This window comes from Amblyomma mixtum, chromosome 3 (assembly GCF_055824585.1).
Source record: "Amblyomma mixtum isolate Tamu chromosome 3, ASM5582458v1, whole genome shotgun sequence".
NCBI lineage: Eukaryota > Metazoa > Arthropoda > Arachnida > Ixodida > Ixodidae > Amblyomma > Amblyomma mixtum.
In genome coordinates this window covers 209,765,487-209,785,569 of record NC_143014.1, presented here as the reverse complement: position 1 = coordinate 209,785,569, position 20,083 = coordinate 209,765,487, and the positions used below count along the sequence as shown (strand labels likewise).

General features: G+C 49.3%; 1 protein-coding gene across 2 annotated transcripts in view; it reads right to left on the bottom strand.

Annotated features, from left to right (window-relative positions):
• The window catches only part of LOC149353516 (sterol O-acyltransferase 1), a 45,572-nt gene extending 39,125 nt beyond the window's left edge, over positions 1-6,447 (bottom strand). Inside the window, exon 1 of one of the 2 annotated variants that reach the window (XM_089582608.1) lies at positions 6,181-6,447. The gene's annotated coding sequence lies outside the window, so the exon portion shown is untranslated. Of the gene's footprint in view, positions 1-4,270; positions 4,335-6,180 lie in introns of those variants that run through there. The other variant, XM_089582610.1, reaches the window with a different exon arrangement.
• Between the last annotated feature and the right edge of the window lie 13,636 nt (positions 6,448-20,083).

The following is a 20,083-nucleotide window of genomic DNA, read 5'->3' as shown; positions in this document are numbered from 1 at the left end:
GCCTTAATATAACTGTGGTTAGCACACGGTGCAAGCAGCTCGATTCCAGAAGAGATTACACTGATATGGCCTGCATCGCGCGCCCGTGTTACGTATGGGGCCTATAGAATAATCTTCGGCATCGCTCTCACAAGTGTGGCGGCCTGCAGGAAGAGTGTGCTACTGTGGTTGTAACCCCGCACGTGCAATCGGTTGACGAACTCTTCAGAGATAAATTGAATTCTTGATCGACCACGCACTCGCAAATACAAAAATACCGCGTCTGTTGTGTACATTACATGCACAACAGTTACTTCCGAAAATCTGCTAACGTGCGTCCACCGACGAAAATATCGACCCAAAAGTGGCTTCAGACAGCTAAATGACGAGCTGAACACGAGGTTATTAAACTCGCGCGGAAGCCAGTCATCTGAAACAAACGATGCGGTAAGAGCATCTGCATGAGTGGTCGTGGTCAGCGAACAGCCCGTGATAAGCTATCGCGTAGAGCACGCCTCTTCCTCCAGTTACACCATCCGATCGCCCGAATCGATAAGTTAGGAAGCACTGAAGAAGAGGAACGCGTAAGCGCATATCAGTATCGGCTTTTGTTGGACATGCCAATTCCCTCCACGTGATGCATGCGTGATGGCCACTAAAGGGGTCATCGAGCAATTTCGGGGTGGGTATTTGCAAACAGAGGCCAGCTAGCGCATATCATGCAGTCGTCTATTTCCCAGGTTCTTCGTAATGGAGTAAATTTTGAAAGGTGATAAACATCGTGGAATACTGACTAAGGAGTCTATATGGCCACAATTTTTTTTAGAAAACTTCTCAGTTTTTCCACCAATGCTGCGTTCTCTTCAAAACGACACACCAGTCTTTGCCGAGTGTAGCTACTACGGTTGCCAGTCTCCGAAAATTCAACAGGAAGCCGGAAACCGAAACACTCCACCACAACTACCTGATGACCTATTCTATAGGTCATCGTCTACCGTTCGGAGCGTTGCCCATGCTGTATCATATACTCACTGGGCCCGAAACGCGTAAGAGTGGTTTCTTTTTTCTCTCCCAATGACGGGCTTCGGGTCGCGCGAGGCCGGAAACGAAACCTTCGCCAGACGACGCCGCGATCGACCACGCACATGCCATTCTGCAGCGGCGATGCACTCGGAGCGGTCAATACGCGCGCCTAAACGGGAGAGCAGGACGTCTGTGTGTGTGTAGAGAGAGGCATAAGCGCTCGAAACGGTTCGCCTGCGATTCACGGACGCCATGCCCACGCGCAGAGATTATCTCGGCAATAATCGCCATGTTATTGCAGTGGAGGCTCTTTTAATGCGAACTTTCGGCTTGTTCGAACTGACTCTCTGGTCTCGTCGACATCACGCGTATATGGGGCCGCCCGATCGGTCTACCTTCAGTACACGTGATGTTGACGGGACAGAATAATCAGTTCGAGCCCGGTCGGCTGGCTTGGTTTGTGGGGCTTAACATCCCAAAGCGACCCAGGCAATGAGGGACGCCGTAATGAAGGGCCCCGGATAATTACACCGCATAAGGTTCTTTAGAGTGCACTGACATCACCCAGTGCACGGGCCTCAAAGCATTTCGCAGCCATCGATATGCGATCACCGCGCCCGGGATCGCACCCGAGTCTTTCGGGTCCGTAGCCGAGTACCATAACCACTGAGCTAACGCGGCGGCTCGAGTCTGATCGGGCTTCCCTTTTAATGAAGAACTCCGCATAATTAGAATTAATTTTAGGCTATCCTTGAGCTAGAATTACCGTTATTCGACAATTCGTACCACGACGAGCTGGGAAAAGTGAGGGGACAGCTGCTCCACGGCACCGTCCGATCACCTTCCTTCTCCGTCCATCATTCATCGGCCATCGGCGCTGACAGCGCTACAACGCAAAAGTGGGCGTGACCGCTGAGAATGCTCTCCGTTTGCGCAATGGCGGGTAGTGTATAGCTGTTGCTGATTGTCAGTGCGCGCAGTCACTCTCGAAATCAGCGCGAGAGGGGCGTCCTTCAACCACGTGGAGTCGCTATCGAAACTAGATACGCGCCTATCGCCACTGGGGGTATGCGGGGCAGGCGCCCTCCGGGGCGCCTCTCGCCACACGGCGATCCGCAGCGCTGCAGCGACGGTCAAGTGCACGTACACCCGTAGTTCAATGTCTGTGGAACGCAATATTACCCCCGAAAAGTTTAAGTTCAATGCGTTCGTTGCAAGCAGCCTGCAATAGAAGATTGGCCGATTCTGAATTTATGACTTGGTTTGGATCCCATTATGTATTGAGAAATGCGCCCTGAATGCAAAGAAATTGAAATTTCTCTGTCAAAGTCGTGTTTCACAAAATTTTCACAGCGATTGTGCACACAGAAAAAGCCTAGCGGAATAAGCCGGCGAACGTTTTAACTGCTTCAGTGGCGGCGTTTTAACCCACCATCATGCGAAGTGACGACGTTAAATACCTCACGCGCGCGGCATATAGCCCTGGAGGTGTCGCAGACGTTTCAAAAGCTTACTGATCAAAATTGGATACTTTGTTAGTATGTAAGAAGAAAAAAAAACTTTACTCAGGCGCCGAGCAAAAACAAAACAAAAATCAAACTTGAGTCGCTCGAAGGACTATAGAACAGAGTTCTTGCTCAAAGTCAACAACGTAATCATTAGAAATACTTTTCCTGTCCGTCGTAACGCGCACGCATCACCGCTATAAGACACCGCGTCTATATTTTTCCTGTCAGAAAGTCCCCGTGCTTCTTTTTTCTTCTTGCATCCAAGGAACCAAGCAAGCTTGATGGCGCCTTGTATCCTATGTCTCGATGTGCATCGACCAGCTGTTTTACGTCAGTGTGCGGGGGGGGGGGGGGGGGGGGGGGGGGGGGTGCTCTCCCTTGAACTCTGTCACGTAGATATCATTCCCAGAATTGATTCTACTTCATGGAAAACTAGAGATGGAATTGAGAAATTTCTGAATTCCATTGCTCAGTAAGCATTGAAACACGTCGCATTGAAATTAAAGCTTAGAACCTCTTTCCCAGAAGGCCATCGGTTTTCGATACAGTCCCCTCTAGAAGCGATCGCCTTTACAGCCGGTGAATCAATCTGCACGAGAAGAACGCGCTCCTCGCAAAAGCCCTTCATGGGAGAGTTTTTGGACGTACTTATTGTAACAGAGAAACCGTATGTCAGGATCAACTTGGTCACGTTGGCTTGCCTAACGGCATGGAGTGCTGGTTAAGCGAGTGGAAGTTCCCGGGACGAAAACGAAGTGCGGTCTGGTATTATTACGTCACGCTAGCAGTTCATTCGCTCGAGCGCTGTTGGCGGCGGTTTTCCGCAACATGCCACGTAGAGCTTATTCCGAAGCACACAGCCATAATTTAAGTTCAGCTTAGTGCCCACTTACTGACCGAGAATGATTGTTTGAAAAATACGCCACTTGTGTTCGAAGAAACAGAGGAGAGCGTGTGCAGTCAATCAAAAAAAAAAAAAGGAGTCTTCCGTAAAGCAATCCTCCAATGGCGACACAATGCAGTAATGCTACGAAGTAAAATGCAAAGGGCATGTCCGACGTCCAAACAAAAAAGCGAGACCGTCCGAAAGAACATTTGTTCAGCTGTCAGCAGCATACAAGTAATTAACAAGTTGCTTCTATTATTTATTTTACTTTAATTTGTCATTTCAGAATTATTGCCGAGCTTGCCATCCTAGCTTCAGGGAACAGTACTTTGAAAGCTTTTTGAAAACTCGGAAAACATAGGAACGCCGCGGTAGTTTTCGACGTTACGCTCGAAAGCACGGACATAGGCAGCGCAACGCATTTTGAACAAAAATTTATTTCGACGTAAAAATGAACCTCGAAGTGAATATTCCGCACCAACAGTTAACGTTTAACGCCTTCTCCTGCTCCAAAGAGACGTCGTACATTTGATTATTAATCGCCGTAACGATCTCATACTTCGAAAAGACAAGGGGAAAAAAAGTCCGCCGAGCATCACGAAAATTTTTCAAACATTTCTTGCGCACTCCTGTCTTGCCTGTAGCGGCAAGTCACTGACCACAACGTGCTCTCCGACTGCATTGTAGACCTTTGGTCAACGCTTCCGTGTTTCAGCTCTATTTTTAGACCAGCGAACCTTGCGGCTGAACCACACACAATATGTGTCGTTCATTGCTGTGGAAAACGCTCATACCGCAGGGTATAGTTCGAATGGGTGCGCTGTTTAAGGCGCCAATGAGGCATATTTATCCAAACTGAAGACGACTTACTTACCCAAAGGACTATCTGATATTGCCGTCTCGCTGAAGACACCCAATTTTAGTTGCGGGATTTCTTTTTTTTTTTTAATGGTGCGTTAGACTTCAGGATACATTGATCTTCAAGTGGAATTTGCCTACGACAGCTAAATAATTTTTAAGTTAATTTCTTCTCTCAGGCCGTTTCGGTTTCACCAGCCGAACGATGGCTGTGACGTGTAGTTGGTGTTTTAAGTCACGTGAGGCACGAAAAAAAAACCTGCAATATAAATGACGATACGTAGTTTTAATTAACTACACAACTTAAACCAGCCTGCTTCAAGAGGTGGAATGATAAACGATGCAATCAAGGTGGAAAGCTGGGCTAGTTGGTGTGTCATCATTAATTAAAAGACTAGCGCATAAAACTAGGACACAGACACAGAAGGAGCTAGAAGCGAGACATAGAACATAGACATAGACATTAGGAGACATAGAAGCGCTTGTCCTGTCTCCTTCTGTCTGTGTCCTAGTTTTATGCGCTAGTCTTTTAATTAATGAAAACAAACGATGCATGAGCAGTTACACTGACGCTTTATTTTTTTGGGCCTCACATGACCTAAAGGTCGACAGGACGTTTGCTTGACGAAACTGAAACAACGTGAGGAAGAGATTCAATTATTAATCATTTAGCGGTCGTAGGCGAATATTACGCGGTGATCCATGTCTATGTAACGCATCACTTCAAAGAAAAAAAAAAACGCGCGAGCAAAGATTTGGTGTCTATAGTCCTTTAAGGCAAACTATACCTGACTAGTGGAGCAACTGCTTGCAAGGGCGCGATTAGCATAGGTGCCCAACAATTTCATTGGCCTCCCAGAATGCACTACGATTTGTACGCACTGCTGCAGTCGATACGTATGCCTGAAACATGTGATCTGTTCGGGAACTTGAAGCTGTGTTTTGTTTTGATTTTAGAGTGTGGTGGTAATTGCATTTAGTGGCAATACTCTCGTGCGTGACATTCGTTCAACTTGTGATCTATATGCCGTTTACCGACCACAGGTTTTGTGCGGTTTACACTTTTAGAACGCCACTGCTTCTGAAAGCACTGCCGCGGTAGCTTTTATGTTTTACTATGTAGCTCTTCCGGGACACAAGACTGTCCACTTGATTAGTTGGTTCCACTGGGATGAAGCGACGTGACATGAAGACGACCTTGCCGCACTTTATTCCCGAAAAATCAGCTTGCAGAGGAAAAAGGCGCCAAGAACCACTAAATCAATGACTGCAGTTATGAACGCGCTCGTCCCAGTCGCGCGCACGTGATGAGGATTTTAAACTGTATGAAAAAAAAAAAAATACTCGGCACCTCTGCGCGGCCCTGGTAACGGCGATGCTTTCATCAATCTCGGTTTGCCGTGATTCAAACTAATCGCATCAAACGGTTTCGGTATTACTGGTATCGCGTTCAAAATGCAGCGTGCTTATTTAAATCGAGCAACGGGACGCAAACGTGTGGCCAACCGCTGAAGAGTAATCAAAGAAAAACACTAACTCTCAAATATGAAAAAGAAAGAAACGGAGAGAGAATTGTAAACGGATCAGAGAAGCCAGGCCGTCCACTGCCCTGGCAGGTTTCAGCGCTGAGTCAGTTCTCTCCAACTGCGCGCAAGGCAGGTGCAAGCCAAGAAAGACACAAAAAAGTGAGGAATTTGCCCCTAACAGTTACCCGGTTCGCCGCTACGTTTGCACGCACAGTACGCCTCGAACGCATTCAGGACCGCCAGGACGTGGGAAAAGAAAAAGACGGAAAAGAACCACTTTTTGTTTTCTCCCGTCAGCGTTTCATCAAGCGCTCCAGGGAAAGACAACTCGGCTTCGCGATCCAATCTGACGCAAGCGCGCGCACGATGTGAGCATCGATATCTGCTGCGCGGCACTCACCTGAAAACTACTTGCTCCCACAACTCCCGGTGACACACTGGCACTGGAAGAGACCGACGTCGCAAGCTCGACGAGTGCGCGGAAAACGCAGCGGGGAGAGAGAACGCGGCAGCGTCGGGGAACCTTCGCTTCGGGGTCGACCGTGCGCTTTTCTACTCGGCAGTGCGCCCTGAAATGCGCCGGCGTGCCTCGGGTGCACCCCTCCTCGCTGCAACGACGGAACTGACGCGCGCCCCCTTCGGCGTACGAGAGATGACTGGACGCCCTCCGGTGCACGTGCACTCGGCGGCGCAGCACTCCTCTCGCCCCCCGAACGGCAGCACCCTCCGCGCCGCTCCGCCGATGGCCGCGCTGATCAAAGGCACGCCCCCCCAGCGCTGACAACGGCTTCCCCCCTCTCTGCTTTCGAGCACCCCCCACCACGACTACTTCCTCCCGAAGGATATCCCCCAGCAGCGGAATCACTTCGGCGGCGATGGCTGGGCGCGCGCGTCAATTCTTTTACCCGCGCATTGTTCACTTTTGCTTTTCGAACCGTGAGGCCCGCGCTGTCGGAGGATTACAGAAAGACGACTGGCTGCCAGGAACTTTAGAACGCTGCCGCAGGCGCAGCCTTTATTATCGAAGCTGTTGCAATCGGCCGCATAGGTAGGCTGCCTCCTATGAGGAAGTCTTGTTTGCTTTTAGCGCTCTCGGGAAGAAGAAAGGTGTCTGCTTTATGCCCCGCCCGGCAGAGCCTAAAGTCCGGATGAAATGAAAGCTTGTAGCAAGCTGTGCAAATGCTTTCCATGTTTTTTTTTCTTTCCGAACACACATGCGCGCGCGATCGAACCTATTCGCGACTTCGCCGGCGTTGCGATCACAGCCGACGACACCTGTTGGATCGAGAAAATGTTGCATGATAGAATGACCTTCGAGCTCGCGGGGAAATAAACAGAGTGGGATAGTCGTGCCTAGGCGCCTGCTCGTCCGATGTGGATACCTACAAATTAATAGCTACCCAGACGGAATCCGACCATCTGAACGTGAACAGCTAAGAATTTCGAAACACCAGGAGTCGCAGGTGCCGCAAGTGATACACCCGATACCGGTGCTATATATTCAGGGAACAAGCTTAAGTGCAAATACAGGAGAGAGAAATCGACGAACTTTCCTAACGCGATGTTTTCGATGCCGATAACGCCCCTCCTTCGTATTCGGAACACGCGCAGATTCGGCACGTGGAGAAAGATGGCGCTGTGGCTTCCAGCACGCTGGCCCACTTTGCCTTTAGCGCAGAGCATTGTTCTTGAAAAAGTGCTCTAAGGCGTCTTGCATTCTAGATCGACGCAAGGTTTATGAAAGGCGCTGCACAAGACAGTTGCCGATTCTTCTGCGTCTGTAGGCCTGAAAGATTGTTCAGAGCACCGATGTACAGGGTTGCCAGATGGCTCCGGCCTCTGCTAGCCAAATTGGCCTATGTAGTAGCCCAGACGTAGCCAAAAGCGAAAATTTTGCGTAGCCCAAAAGTAGCCAAGAATATTTGTTTTTGGGACGACATTTCTTAAGCATATTAAATTAATTTTCGGCAAGAACATTTACATATTAGATTTCTTTCCCGCACATGATGTCTGAGGTGATGCCCACGGCGTGTTCTTTACGTTGTTACGTTTCGCATCCCTCATGCGCGCTAACCAGTGCGGCTAACCAGGTGCGCTAACCAGGTCCTGAAGATGGGGCCGCAGTTGCACTTTTCATGCGCGGCAGTAGGCCATATCACCTGAGGCGGGTTACGACAGCCAGTCTGCACGCGACAAAGAACGGCGGCGCTATATAACGCAATCGCAGCTCTAGTTTATAAATATTTCACCTTTTAAATGTTCGCGCGCAGATTACCCACATCGACAGTGAAAATACGTTGCTGTATACTTACGCAGCCTCACATTTCATTTTTATGCAATAAGAGAAAGGGTATCGCTGAGAGCGTCACCTCAAAGCACCTAGCATGCGCCTTCTTGAAGCTACATTCGACGATATGCATGAGCTCAGAATAAATTAAGGACATGTGCCATTAGATGATAATCTGTATCGATTTTATCTTCAGTCTAACAGTACGTTCACAATAATGAGAAAAACATTTTACCCTGGAATTCCGGCTCCTTTTTCCATTTCTTTCTGTAGTTCCGGATGTACATAGCCATTTGCCCATTCTGATTAAAGTTCTCGTAGCGACGGATCTAATGCCATGTCATACCACTAACTTCCGCCGTCCTCGTTAGTAGTTACAGTGGGTTCCGCGCCGCGCCAAGGGATGACGCCATGGCACCGCATGAGTGCACGCTGATTACGCAACGAACACGGCGCTCTCGCGTAGCTCGCAATGAATCTCGACGGCTGCACGTGTGCCGCTTGAGGCTGCAGAAAAAGCGTAGGCTCTTGCGAGTGGCGCGCTTGCTGTGTCCACCACGAGATTAAGAAACAGAAGAATACCTTATTAATGCGTGAGCAAATTACTTGCCTCATGCGTATCTTGAGCAGAATGTGTCCGCAGAACCAGAATAAACAATACAAGAAAAGAACATGCCTGGCGGTGGGTTTCCAACCAGCCACTACCGCAGCCGAAGCGGACGCCCAAGCCACTAGGCCGCGTCTACGGTTAACGATTAATATGTGAGGATCACGAAACCACGCAGCAGAAGCGAAACAGTAGCATTTAATGCTTACGCATTCGCACCACGTAGGGAGACTTAAGTTCTCTTTGTGTTTTACCTCTATATGGTCACTCGTGGTGCACCGTCAATGGGAGAACGCTCACGTGTGCAGACGGCAACAGTCTATGTTCGGTGACGCGCGGGTGGCGTTAGTTCGCGAATTAAGTGGAATCTATAGGCCGTGAAGTGTTTTGCTGGGGGCAACTTTCACGCAGTGTCCACTCTTTATAAAAGAAATCGAAAGGCCATGATCCTTGGCCGCCTGACACACACAAGTTTTCTCGAACACAGCGTTTACAAATTGTCATTTTGTAGCAGACGCGCTCAATTTGTTTAGCCTGCTATAGCCTGCATTTTTATTCCAACATGCCTTTTATTTCTCTCCCTGCGTTATTTTAACACAGCACATTATAACTATTTTAACTTTTTTTTCACGCATGAAATAGATGTAGCCCAAAAGTAGCCACATAGCCAAACCGAAATTTCTGACGCCAACTCGGACAAAAAGCAGCCCAATTCGGCTATAAATAGCCCAATCTGGCAACCCTGCCGATGTTTCGCCTCGTCAGAGCTGCTTTGCCATGCCTCAAACGGACAACGCTCGATCCAGCGTCCCGAGCCATTATCACCGACTCAAGGGGAGCTTGCCGTAATATTCAACAGGGACAAATTCCAGACTGCGCCTTCCAAATTTTACGTAGATGTGAGTACCGGGGCTTCCCAACACGGCGCACCATCATCTGGGCCCGAGCACATGCGGAGATAGAAGGAAATAGGGCAGCAGAAGCTACCGCCCACGCGCTTAACCACCGGGCATGGCCTCTCCCGATGCTTGATCTGGCTCCTGATTTCAATCCGGCTATTACTTTTCAGGAGATCTCTTTCCTGTATGATACCTCTCACGGCCGATACTCACCCCCCTGTAAATGCCTCAAGAAGGCGGAGGAGCGCTCGCTTCTTCGCCTCTAAACGGACACGCTACTGTGCCCAGCATTTCACAACACTGTGGGGAAGTGTTTGCAGACACGTATCACATGGCGTGGGCATGCCCTGCCAATCCTGTTTTCCCACTCCATCCCCACCCCACCCGAGAGGACTGGGGGGCTGCCCTACTCGGCTGCTCAACTCTTCAGGACTAACGAGCCCTGGTGACAATAGCCTAGGCCGCCATGGAGGCCACAGGGGTCTCGGACTAGGGATCCCTCCTAGTGATTGTGAGGGCCGGGCTCTTCAGGCCCGGTCCAAGCAATACCTCTTTTTGTAAACAGGATGAATAAATGTTTTTCACCACCACCACCCGTTCAGAAGACCTGTCGGGGACGGAAAGGAGACAAGAAACGGCGCCGCACGACACGCGATTACCTCGGCCAGGGAACGTTGTGCATGTGTGTGCGCGTGTGTGCGCGCGAGCAGACCAATCAACGGGCGCCCGAAAGGGATCCCGCGGTCGTCCCTCCGCGACCGTCCCCGTACTGGGCGGCGGGCTGTGAGGTCGGGCCGCTCAGTTGCCGGTCGCCGTTTCCCGGGAACACTCACTGCCCGAGGTTCGAAGAGGCGGAAGCGACGGCGCAAAAGGGAGAAAGGAGGACTCGGCCCGGCATCGAGGGGCAGTGGTTTTGTGAGTCGCTCAACGGGAAGGCCGTGCTTCCAATCTTTCTGTAAAGTTTTTCTTGTTTTACCGTTCAGCCAATTAAATCAGTTGTTAAGTTTTACCGGAGTTTCTTCTTTGTGAGCGGAACTAACTAACGCGTACGTAGGGCACGTACACTCTCACGTACAAGACCTGGAGCATAATTAGCCACGAAAAGATAGCATTACATATACAGGTGACTTGCTAGACTGAGTTCATGAGTCTTGGATTAGTGAAGTGAAGGAGGTTCAATAGCTCCTCGAGGGGTATAGCACACAGGTCGAAGTGGACTCTCGCGGTGACATAGCGGCTGAGGCGTACTCCTGCTCAGACGAAGTCGCGGGACTTCTGACTTAATCATGGCAGTCGATGAGGTAAAGCTTTGAGATTTCAGTGCATGTTCAAAGAAACCATGGATGGCCAAAATCAGCCCTGCATGAGCCCTTCACTAAAGCGTCCCTCGTAGCTTTGGGACGTGAATATGCTAGTTTCTGTTATTATATCTGCGTTCCTATGTTCTCTGTTTTGAAATTTTCTCCCAGTTTTTGCATGTGAACGATTTGCACTGTGCTTGTGGGCCTAATATTTGTGTCACGACATATTTTTTCAATGGCCCAGGACGCTGCGCAATCGAAGAGAATCACCATGGTGCAAAGCCGCCCTGTCCGCCCACAGCGACGGACTTCATGGGACTATATTCCTGTATCAAAGGTTTACGTAGCGGGTAAGTCGCAGCCTGGCGCCGAAGCTTACACTTGTCGCGTGGAGCACGGGAGATTTTTTCAACTGTTGCCTCAATATACTGGACCCTGAACGATGCCTTCATCATCCGTCTAACTTGCCATGACGTGAAGCAACATTGTTTGGCTGCCTATGGCACGGGGTTGCTTTCACAAAGCAGTACTCATTTCGCATAGCATTCTCGACAGCCCTACTTGTGACACATGTGGCTGTGAGGAACTGTGTAAATGATCTGTGTTTAGCGTCGAAAGACATAACTCTGCTGCGTTCTAGACAATCTCGATCCTTGTCCTCTGACGGAGCGTAAGATCCTCGGACCATGGCCACAGTAATCGACGGCCATCAAGGCCTACGAAGCACTGTTTCGATGCCTATAATAGCATCGTTATTGCGCAACAGATTTTGATTGTTTTCCTCAGCCCTTCCATCTTTCCCTTTTATTCATCTACTCTTTTTCCCTCCAATGCAGGGCAGCCAACCGAACGCCCTTCTGGTTAACCTCCCTGCCTTAATCCATACTCCCTTTTTTTCTATCTCTCCATTTCCAATGACAACCCGTTGCAGTGGCCTAGTGTCTTTTTGCGTCGAGGTGCTGATTTTAAGGTCCAATGTTCGACAGCGGCCATATTTCGATGCAGGCGAAACGCAAAAGGCGCCCGTGTGCTGTGAGATGTCAGTGCACGTTAAAGAACCCCAGGTGGCGTAAATTAATCCGGAGCCCCCCACTACGGCGTCCCTCATAGCCCATGTGGCCTCTGGACATTAAACCCCACAGTTTACAAAATTTACTTTGCAATGAAACTTTTCCGTTTTGTTCGCTTTTACAAGGTACAAGGTATTTTCGTTACATAAGGAGGGGTCAAATACCCATTTACAAGCATTTTCCCGTAGAGAAGCCGAGTACCAAGATAGGGGAAAGTTTGTGCCCATTGGAAGCCGGTGGGTACCCGGTGGCACTGGCGGTCGAACCCTGCACCTCCTGAATGCGAGGCGTCCGGATCGATGCTTCAACCACGAGGACACTGCTGCGGTAATCCTGCATGAACGTATTGATCCCGCACGACATGTACTGCACGTGAACAACGACTGGTTCTATTACAAAGCGACATAAGAGCATGTAGCTTGAAAGGGTAGGCAGGCGCAGATAAGAACGCCTTGAAACCGCTGAGCAACCGTTACCAGCAGGGTTGCATACCGTATACACACACACACACCTATACAAACTGTTGGCTGGAGGATGACGCGGAACACTATTTACAGCGGGAACAGTTACTCATCCTCTACCAGGTCTGCTCAATCTCGTGGCCAGTGCACTGGATTATTTTCGGCCGCGCTTCTCAGCTGCAACTAAATGAGCAGCTGGCAAAACCCATACTTGAACCAGAGACATCAGGGCGTTTTGCGCATGCAGCGTCCTAGTCACAGGTGAATGGTGAGATCCGGAAGCAAAGACCGTCACAAGGAACGACGAACCAGAAAAAAAACTGACCTCAAGTGCAAAAACAGACACTAAAGAAAAAAGAAAGGAGGAAAAGTAAAACTATATATCGACGTGCACTGCTGAACTGCTTTGTTAAAATATTCTGCATAAGTTCCCGTTTCTAGATGAGTTGCCCAGCGAAGCCGATGGCGTCTATACTTCGTTGATATTGGGCACAGCGTGCACGCCCTGTAAAAGACATGTGCCTCTCCACCGAGCGCTATTTTGGAGTAACGATAACCATATCCACAGCATCCCGTCCGATAACAATGGTTCATTGGGAGACCGAAATTAATATCCATTCGCTCTCGCCGTTGCTGCTCGGAATAAAAATGGATTATCCTTCGTGCCGGTCGTGCCGAAGGTTTGCAACACTGGCCATTAAGCCAAATTCTAAAGCTGCTGAGCAAAAAAAAAATAGAGAAAATAGGAAAGGCGAACGAAAATATCTGCACCCTGTCTTACTAAACTTTGGCAGCGCTGTCGGAGTCACAGCCGGCGTGTCCAAATCAAGGGCCGATTTATCAAAGCTGATCGACGTGAGAAGGGTAAACAACAACAAAAATCGCGGCTACCAGCCGCGAGGTACTTGCACTCATGAGGATCCACTAAAGCACTTAGAGCGCCATTTTGCTGAATTCGTGTTTGGAGAGTTCACAAAGTACGCAAATCTCTTCTGCCTGCAAAAGACTGGCGCCAAACTTTCATGCTCTCTCGACGAACTGCAGACCTTTTTTGGAATATTTTGGCCGGCACAGGGGTGCTGAAGTTTCCAAGATTTCGGGTGTGCTGGAGCAATGTTATTCGCATCCCTGCAATTGCATACTCGGTGTCTGTGAATAGATTTTTCAAAATCCGTAGTGAATTGCACATAACTGACCAAAATGAACGCCGAGATCCATCATCAGTTCACACATTTTAGAAAGTTAGGCCGCTTCTAGATGGAATCAGGAACCGCTGCTTTCAACTTGAGGCGCTTGAGCAGAACAGCAATATCGAACTGATGGTGCCATTATTGAGAATGGCACCAGAAAAGCAGGTTATCACCTGACCATATCGGTGTGAAGATCTTTATGGGGTGCAGCATGGGCGCATTGGCACATGGCTGAAATCTGTCAAGGAAAGGGGACAGGCATTGACCGTGATTACTCCTACCATGGACTGGGCGGCTGTGTTGCGATAAGACTTGTTAAGACCCTGCCACACCACCGGAACCGGAAGTAGTTTTTTTTTTCTTTAGAATTATTTCACATCCGTTCTTCTTCCGCGAGAACTATAGATGCTAGGAATCCTTTCCACAGGCGCCATACGTTACATCCGGCTTCTTGGATCCAAACAGAAGGGAGATAAAGAAATGAAGAACGCGGAGCGACAGACGTGAAAGTGACCGAGGACGGCGGTGTAGCACTCATCAGGTGGAAAGGCAATAACCTTTTGACAGTCGCTTCGACATGCGTTTGTTTTGTGTCATTACGCTTGTCAGTCGATGGAGTTCGGTTAAAAAATAAAGTATTCTAGTGCAGTGCCCCCAAGCGATTGCCGAGTACAACCGGCACATGAGGGGAGTTGATAAGCTATATTTTGAACGTCGATCCACCCTATCCGCAACAAAAACGAAAACATGGCCGGTGAGGGTCATTTCGCATATGTTCGTTTGCACTTGAGAACTCGTTGGCTCCAATGTTTTACAGATGCTGCAGCGGAGGACCTGTCGCGGAAAAACACAAAGGACACGTTGGAATTCCGGACTCACGCCGCATTAAAGGTAGACTGAAGCACTTTTTTTTTGAAAATCGGGCTGGCAGCGGCATCCTATAGTTTTTCATGCTGTATACTGGAATATCGCATCCAAATAAGGCAAAAACAAGCGTGAATTGCCTTTTTTAGCCGAAATATGCGGCCTGTGCCGCGGGGCACGTCGCGCGGCGCGCCGCCGCCCATGATTGGTCAAGAGAGGTCATGACGTCACTTTGAGGACCGAAGAAGCTGCCGATGCGGATCCGGCGCTGCGTTGAGTGCAGATCGCAGCTTTCCGTGTCGTTGTAAAAGCGAATACGGCGACTATTTTTTTTACTGACCTCCGAAGAAAAGGATACTACAGTTTGCTCATTCCACGTATCGCCTGAAACCAAAAAACACACAAGGAAAAAATTCTACGTCTAGCACAAGCATACGCCAGCGTCAAAGACGCGATGCAGACCATGAGTAAAAGGTGCCAGCACAACCTCGGCTCGTATTCTCGGAAAGGAAGGGGTGCGAACAATACTCAAGTCAATTACCACCACCGGACGCCTCCTGGCTCGCCCGAAAGAGCGTCATCCTAAAGAAAAGGCGCAAAGCACTGTGTACAAAAAATCCTGTTCTCAGTACCCGGCGTTGCAGGTTGGGGCAAGAAAGTATTTCAAGGAAACGATGAAGGAGCACAAAGTTGGTGTCAAAACTAGCGAAGCGCAGTGGCCAAGCACTGCGAGGCATGTGAGCACAAGATAGTGACGCAATCATAGTGCGCTGGAAACCAAGAAAAATACGCGCACAAGGCTGCTGCTTCACTCGCGGCGCGTTCAGCAGAAGCGAGAAAATATTAATCGCTGCCTCGGAAACGTTCGCCCTTCCTAGATTTGCAGTTTAGGTTCAGTGAAGTAGTTGCCAACTATATGTGTGTTTAAAAGCCAAGCTAGCTGCAACTCGCCCGCTGCCACAACTTGATGAAGAAACCGAGTAAGGTTGCGGTGTTTTTTTGCAAAAACTCGGTTGGCGTTCATTTCTCTCATAAATTTGCATCCGAAATCAACGTCGAACGCTTTCATTTTAATTGCTTAGCAACGATTAAACAAGATGCCGCATATGAAGAGCTTCGATGCTTGCTTGCTTTGCTTTATTGTGCTTTGCTCTGCTTGCTTGCTTGCTTGCTTGGGCACGTCGAACCGAGTATAAAATCATTAACCGAGCCTTGCTGAGCACGTCTCAGGTGGTCTGGCCGCACCTAAGCTGAGGAGAACGACACATACTTAAGCCTCTATAAGGTTTCTTCAGGGGCTAAGTGAGCATGTTTCTACTTTTAAAAGAGGCGCTTCTTCGGAATGGTGACACACCTCTCATGCGCGAGAAAATCGAAGGAACTGTGTCATGGCTCAGCCGCGCCTTTTCGACAGAAATCTCCAGAGGTCACATTAGGGACAAGCTCTGCATGTAGCCGCTCTTACGAAAGTTCTTCGAGCAGAGTAGGCTTGCTTTGGTCAGCTTGAATTCTTCGTCACAGCAGCGAGCGGTTGCGCTGCGAGCTTTTGATCTTGCTAAAAACAGTGGAAGACGACACAGTCTCGGCCGTATTTGTTCATGGACACGAACGCAGAGTAGTACCTCGTGTTGAATCTGATTCCCAAGGTCGGCTGACACACTTTGCACGTCACAACGCACGCAGCACGAGAAACAACGCGCGCTGAAAGCTCGCGCGGGTGCGCCGAAGTATCCCCGGCTCCTCAACGTGACGTCACGTTGGCCGACATGGACGAGGTTTCCCTCTCCGCTGTTCTCCTCTCCTACGCTCGCGCGGGGCGCGGGAGATTTGAACATCGCGTTTTTAATTGGTGATTGCGCCACTGTTTTAGCCAAAATCTAAAAAATAATTTCACAGACGTGATCAGCAATGACACTACTTCAAAACCCTAAAAAATTAGCTGATTCGAAAACCGCCTCAGTATCCCTTTAAGTCTCGTTCACTGCAGCGCGACGATGGAAAAAAAACGAGGCAGACCCAGCTCTGCGGGCAAACAAAGGGTAAAACTACCACACGAAGCGGAGTCCCTCCCGACTCATTTTTCGCAGCGATGCACGTCCAAGTCTCATGTGCGCTGCAGAAAGTGGGGGCGTCTTCCTCTGCTTGCACGCGGCCAATGAATTTTTTTTTTATTTCACACCAAGTAGTTATTTTACTGCGATCTAACTTACCCTGTATCAATAATAGTACTTAATGCTGCCAAGTTAATTCCACTCAGTTTTCTGTTCAGTAAAACGCTTTTTGGTTCCCGAAGCTTTAAGTGTCTTTGCGTGAATGTGCACAAATGTGCACGCGACCTAATTTGCTTAGTTTGTCAAGTTTTTGAGTAATTCATGTTATTTTCGTGATATATGGAGGTCTGCATATACACACGTTTTCAGATTTTTATCGATGGTATACCATAGTGCATGCTGGAAATGGATAATAAGACAAATTCCCTGCAACCATGGATAATTCCCATGCCCCTCCATACGGCCAACCTGTGTTGATTCAAGCTTTTCTTCATGTACAGCCTCAGGCTGCATATGCAGCCTGAGGAAACTGCTTCTAAGCCGTGTAGTGGCGCTCCCTAGCTCTCCTGGGCGTATCGAGCTTCGGAGGAGATGTCTAGGGTTCTTATCACCTTCGAGAGATTTGCAACTCATTATGCAAAAAAAGCCACACGGCATGGCCGATAAGCAAGCCTGGTAGGCTAGATATCTGACGGGGGTGAAGGCCCGAGTGCGGAGCGGGGGCGGGGAGTGTCCCAGCCTTTTCAGCTGAGCTCCTCGATACCGATACTTCGACGAATACAAAGAACGCAGAAGGGCGTACTGCTACTGCATACTGAAAACTCCCTACCTCGACACATGCAGAGTATTACATGGATGCCGGCCACAGAGGAAATTAATGCACGCGGCTGTAATATCCGAAAACTGGCACGACTCGACATCTGGACGTGCCCTCTACTACAGATGGTGAATTAACGGTCATTATGGAAACCATTGCATCAGCACGACAAGTTCCACAAGTAGTTTGCAGCACCGTGAAGGCTGCGGCGATCTCAGCAAATCAGAACGGTGTGCGCTGCAAAACGTGTTCCTCCGCGCCCAGCGACTGGTGGCTCCATCATTGGGAAGGAAAGAGCATCAGTGTCCAGCTGCTGCGAGCAGAAGACTCGCACTCGGCGGACCCGATGTTTACGAATGGCGGCACACCACTTCACAGCAGGCCTTCGCAGTACTGTGTTCGTGCGGATTTTCTCTGCTAATTTAACCGATGAATGAAACTCTCGCTGTACGTTCAAAACACCATCCTGAACTACCTTTTCAATTAGGACAACAGTATTAAAAAATAGTCACAACGCTGCTCAAATATTTGAGCGACTGTTTGTTGTCTTTCTTGGCCCTGATTGGATGAGAGAGCTCTATCTTTCACAGTGCTGCAAACGACTTGTGAGATATGGGCGGACAGCCAAGACGCATGCCGCGCCTTCCAGCAAGTGCACATATCTTTTCATACAAAACAACATTTTTCGCCTTCACATGGAACAGAAGCAACGCCTCCAAATCTTCATTCAGTGAATTCCTGATCGCGAAGGCATACAGGAGAGCGAGAAAGCGCACAACCTTGCCCTTAATTGCAATTATCCAAGCCCCAGATGCCCGTGGCAGGACTTCCTGACACTAGGGCGGCACGAAAAACGCACGCCAAAGACGCACTATACTGCATGCACTGGCAGAGGAGAGAACAGCTCTGCCTCCACCTCCACGGGATACGATACGAGAAGAGGGACTTATCATACCGGACACGTATTAGCGGAGACGTATACCAGGTTTACGTACGCCTGTTGCTCATGCACGCTCTGTGGTCCTACCCGGCCACGCGCTTGATACTGCGCATGAGCAGCTCCCGTATGTAAAACCGATATATGTGTCCGCTAATGCGTCTCTGGTATGCTAAATCTCATAGATGACTAGCTCGCTCCCTGAACCTTACCCTGCGTCAACATTCTTCAGGTTTTTCTCTAACACGTCTGTAACGTACTGGGTGAGACCTCGTATACAGCCACAGTACTGAAAAGCCCCGGACTGGGAGCTAAACGCCCCAATAAAATTAAGACTCTCTTTTTCTCCCTCGACACAGAAGTGCTGAAGAGATAGATAGAGGGCGACCGTTGTCTTGTGCGTATACTATCAGCAACAAATGAAACGCGAGCAAGGTAACTGAGGAACATAAACATACTAGCTGCTGGAGAATAAACACAAGCGCGGTATATACCAGCACTTCCATAAAGAGGTCTTTCAGCTATCGAAGTGAGCATCAAGCGTGATGACATGCAGTTTTCCTCAACTTGTTTTGCTCTTCCCGTTTGCAATTTCTTGTTCATGTTTCATGTGTAGCTGATAGTACACCAGCGTGTACGGTGCTTTTGATCGACAGTTGTTGTAAACGTCTCGAGGTCGGCCGGCTGACGCTGCTCGCAGTCTCAAGTATTCTGCGGGCATGCTGCAGAGCACCGGATGGGTCAACACGGGTAGAGAGGTTCACGTGTTCCGTCTTCGCGAGATGTAAACGAGACGGGAGCGCTCTTGGAAAGTGACGCCCTTGCAAGAACCGGCGCTGTAGTTTTCCTCGGGATGCTTGCACGTCGCCGCCGGAAGCTCGTTTGTCCCCAGGCCGGAAATGGCGGAGAGGCTCAATAACCCCCAGGAAAAACACGGACTGCGCTGTCTAGATTAGTGTCGTACGCGAGTTAACAGCGACGACATGAGGAGTTTTAGGGACTTCCGTGCTACCGGGCGGGGCGTCTCTCTCCGGTCGCAGGCCCAAGATGTGCAACCGGCCAGTATACGTGGGTTGCACGCGACGTCAAGGACGCCATGATGGATTCTAAGACATAGCTTCCACAGTGCAGGTCGGCGAAGGTGGCGATAAGCGGATGAGAAAAACGCGCAGGTTTCCCCCGTGCTTCTGGTCTCAATCGCGGCGGCCACAAATGACTGTCGTTGCGTACAGAAGAGCGTCGCAAGATAGGCTAGTATGGGCACTTTAATGTACACGCACCGATGAAGAAGATGCTACAGAAGGAAGTACATTCGGCGTACTGTCACTCGAACAACAAAAAAAAATCCATAGCTCTCCGCAGGTTCATTTTTGTTTGACGCATGAGGTGAAACGTGAAAAGGCACCCGTGTACAGTGCGTTGTCGGTTTATGTCAAAGGACCCCATGATGTCGGAATTAATTTGGAGCACTCCACTACGACGCCTATTTGTCTATTCACACTTCTCATTAGTAATTAATAATAATTATCAACAGTGTCTTTTTTTTTTGTTCAAGAAACGAAATGGCGCAGTAACTGTCTCACTTCTCGGTGGACACCTCAACCACGCCGTAAGGGAAGGGAGGAAGGTGGGAATGAACGAAGAACGGGAGAGAAAAAGGTGCCGCAGTGGAGGTCTCCGGAATAATTTCGACCACTTGGGGATCTTTCACGTGCACTGACATCGCACAACACGGGCGCCTTTGGCGTTTCGCCTCCATCGAAACGCGGCAGCCGCAGTCTGGTTCGAACCCGGGTACTCTGATTCAGTTGTCGAGCGC